The following is a 4,347-nucleotide window of genomic DNA, read 5'->3' on the forward strand; positions in this document are numbered from 1 at the left end:
CTTTCGTCACAGACTTGCATTATTTATCTTGCATTCGCTCCAAAGAGTGAACCTAGACCCTATGACTTGCATAGAGAGACATGCAATATATTTGTCTTTTGGTCACATGTTTGGATGTGAATTGCAGAACCTTTCTCTTGGTAGAGGCCTCCTCGCGAAGTACTCCTATTCAGGAAAGCATGTAAAAGCATGGATGCTACCACTGAGTTTTTTTTATCCTCAGGAAGGATAAAATTCATCCCTGGGCAAAGGGGCCAACATATGGCCTTACGCATTACTGGCCCCCTGTACAGGAGTGAATTTAACCTTAAGTGAGGTTAAATTTGTTAACTGCACTTCCCCTCAGCCCAGAATCCATGAGAAGCTGCTATAATCCTATGGTATTTTTTAATGAGCTCTCACTTAAGACCTCTCTCAGATTTTGCAGTGGGATTGGCACAGCTGTTCACTATCACATTTCTCTGCCCCTGGGAACTAATCTCCAAATGTCAAAAACCTATGGATATTTTAAAACCAAATGCTGAAACTAATGCAGTTTGTAACTCCCACAGCATAAGTGAAACTACTCACAATGAAAAGAAAAGGAGTACTTGTGGCACCTTAGAGACTAACCAGTTTATTTGAGCATGAGCTTTCGTGAGCTACAGCTCACTTCATCGGATGCACGATATGCTATGCATCCGATGAAGTGAGCTGTAGCTCACGAAAGCTCATGCTCAAATAAACTGGTTAGTCTCTAAGGTGCCACAAGTACTCCTTTTCTTTTTACGAATACAGACTAACACGGCTGTTACTCTGAAACCTACTCACAATGAAAAGGTGGGTGATTCTGAGCTGAGGCTCAGTGGGGCTGTGTGTGTCTGAAGACCGCTAAGACTGTACTGGTATTATAAAATTGTATGGTGTCAGATCAGTATTCAGTGCTTCTGTTAACGTGCCAGCAGCGCACAAATGCTTTGCTCTTCCCCTTCAAACTTTTAATAGTTTATTCTGAATGCTAAGCTTCCCTGCATCCCACCACATGGGGGCAGCAGCTGTCTATTTCTGTTCGGATTACCTAATGAGGAGCTTTTGATTGCATAGTTGAGAGCAGCATGAAAGAATCTTCTTTCTTTGAAAGTTGAGCCATTTCTTTTAGGTAAATGAGTATCTGCCAGGACCATTATGAATTAAACTGGTAGGTTTACTTTAGGTAAACTTCTCCATCAGGATATTTCAGCGTAATGGGAAATGAGACATTGCAGTTGGAAAAAGCCATTATAGAGCTAGTTTAAAAAAATATCTAATACAAAGTTGTACATAGTCTTCTCTACCCATATTGCTGTGCTTTCATATTAAGATTTCTGACAGTTGCATATAAACCCTAACTTTGAGGAGAGAAATATCTCATCTTTCAGCCCCACCCTTATTTTTTTATTATTTATACTGTGGAAGTATCTAAATGGCTCAATTAAGATTTAAGCCTCACTGTGGTGGTGGAGGAATACGTACTTTTCACCCTAAGGAGATTACATTCTGTGGCCTTAAGGATGCACGTGTTACATGCAATAGAGTGTCTGCTCATTGATAACTGGTAATTGGTTAACAGAAATCTTATTGCTTCATATTCTATAGCACTAAGTTATGTTGATAACTCAGTTTCATAGTGTTAAAATGTACAGAGGTATCTGTTTCATTCAAAGTATGTTTATACAGTACTTTGGGTAATGCAAAGTGCTATATAAGTGCTTAACTAAATTATTTAGGAACAGATGGAATATACAATGGTATTTTTTCATCTCTAAAATGGCTTTTTATCTAACTTGCTCATTGTGCCCCTGTAATTTAGGAGACTGGCAGGTTAAGCGTGTGAGGCAATTCACTTGTATATCCTTTGATGCTAACAAACATATTTTACAAGTATTGCCAGAGTACAGCTATCAGATCTGGATATGGGTCAAGACAGCAGCTGTGCAAGGTGATTTAAAGCTCATCTTTGTACTCCTCTGATCAGCTACTCGAATTTACATCTGCTGCAGAGGACCCATTTTTAAATTTTAGTCCATTAATTAATGGATTTACATGTAAGTGCTCAGAACATTCATTTGTCTGTAAGGGGTAAATGTATAATTTTAAAAGGATTGAGTTTATTCCTCATACAAAAGAGGTTGAATCCCTGCTTTAAGTGCAAAACTTGACTCAGCCTTATCTGGAGTTTTGACTAATACCTCCCTAATAACTGTTTAGTGCATAATTCCCATTGAAGATAATGTGAGTTCAGTATACATAGCTGTTGTAGAATCTGGCCCCAGCTAACTTAAATGAAGTATGTAAGCCCTGTTTCAGTTGTTATAAACCACTGTTTGCCTTTGGAGAACCAGTGGATCCTGCAGAAAAAATGGAGGGCTGAATAATTTAATTATCCATTTTCATCTGTTCCTTTTCTACAGGGCCTGTTTTGTAGGGACCGTTCGGCTCCCATTTAGGCACCTAAGAAAGAATGGTGTTGGTAGCGTTCGGGAGCCAGCATGCTGAGCTCTGGGAAGATCCAGTCACTTATTTTGGTGCCCTAATAGCAGATGAGCTCTCTTGAAAAAGCTGACTTGAAATGTCAGGCTAGTGTAAGAACTAACTTACATGCAGTGGGCTGCATAGATTGTGTAAAGAAAAAGCTTATGTGTCAGAGGAGACCTGTGTTCAGCAATTTCACCCACCCTCTGCCTACAGTTGTCGTTAGAGAGCTTCCACTGTGTTTTGTTTTTAACTGATATAGCTGTTAATTTTAGTAATTTAAACTACAATCTTTATCTCTAGAGATGCTGGTATTTTTGCCCCTGGAGTAAAATCTGGCATGTAGACCTGGTCTTGATAGCTTTGAAGACAAGCATACCCGGTTCAGTTATGGATAAGCCATTTTGTTTGGATGGTGGTGGTTTGACTTTTGCTTTCTGACTCGTGTGTCTTTCTGCCTCTGCAGTTGGTTCTTGCCAAATGTTGAATGAGTTATTCTTCAGTAAATACTTTCTAAAGGAAGGGAGTAGCAAACAAGTTCTTCCCTGCTCACATTCCATTAGCCCATTTTGCACAAAGGTGTCATTGGCTATTAGTATCCATCTTTGAACCAGTTTTACAAAGCTTGTGCCTCTGAGCTTCTAAACCAGACATTTCTTATAGTAACGCAATCTAGGAGCCCTACTCATAGACCAGAACCCTATGGTGCTAGATTCTGTACAAATACAGAAGAAAGAGCGAGCCCTAAAGAGCTAAATAGTAATAACCTGAGGTAGCTATATGCTATCTGCACTGGACTTGAGGGAGGGGGGTGGGGAAACAAGCTTAAAACTCTATTGTTTTTCTGCACATCAACAGACTTCTCAATACACTGAAGTAAGTCTGCTAAAGGCATCTAAGGAAATTCACACTGATGTGACCGACTGATGTAAACTGCAACTGTGTAAACTCCATTTTACATCAGTATATGGGATCTGCTTTAGGGATTTGCACCAGTGTGATTACAGCTACAGCCATACATGTGTGTAAGCTTCCTTAACATAGGCTGGGCCTTTAGAAGGGGGGTGGTGGACCATAAACCCCAATTTATGTAGAAGCCATTTGTAAAAAGGGCTGTGGAAAATTAGATTATTGATGTCTCCACTATTGGACTCACTTGTACACTGATCTTAGTTTTTGGTATGCCTCTCAGGTTGTGCGTTCATATATATACACACACATTCTGCACTTCCCCAGTAAAGAGTCCTGGTCTGTAACCAGAGTTGAATGAAAGAAATATAAATGTGTATTTAATGTGGAGGAGTGGAGAGAGGGAGCCAATGTTTAAAACAAGTCTCAGTCTTTTCTCTTCTCATTGTAGTGTGAGTAATGTGAGCATTTTCCATTTTAAAAGACACTCGTGTTAGGACTTGCAAATGCTTAGGGGAGTTTCAGTGCTAGTGAAAGAAGCTGGACAGGACTGACAGCTCTACAGACTAGAGTCCTGTGGTTCTATAGAACAAGTGTGGTACAGAGAGTATAAACAAGCTTCCCTGGCCAGATGTCCTAGTTCACTGTTTATACCCATTCAGTCCTTAGAGACTGTAGTGCCCCTGCTACAGAGGCCAGTACCAACTGCAGTGGTGTTTTGTTATGGACAGTGAGCTGGACTGATCCACAGACAGATGGTAATTATACAGAGAGGCTGAATTTCAGTTACCTCGAAATGAAAAGCTCCTTTGTCCTTTACCAATGGCAGGAGACAGGCAATCCTCACCACGCTCCTTTTTTCTCCTTAAGTCTTAAAGTTGAAGGAGATTATGCTTTTGCAGCAGCTGTATCAGGAGCAGAGTTTGTCTCTCTAAAACAACTTTTGGA

Source organism: Chelonia mydas, chromosome 21, assembly GCF_015237465.2.
Source record: "Chelonia mydas isolate rCheMyd1 chromosome 21, rCheMyd1.pri.v2, whole genome shotgun sequence".
Taxonomy (NCBI): Eukaryota; Metazoa; Chordata; order Testudines; family Cheloniidae; genus Chelonia; species Chelonia mydas.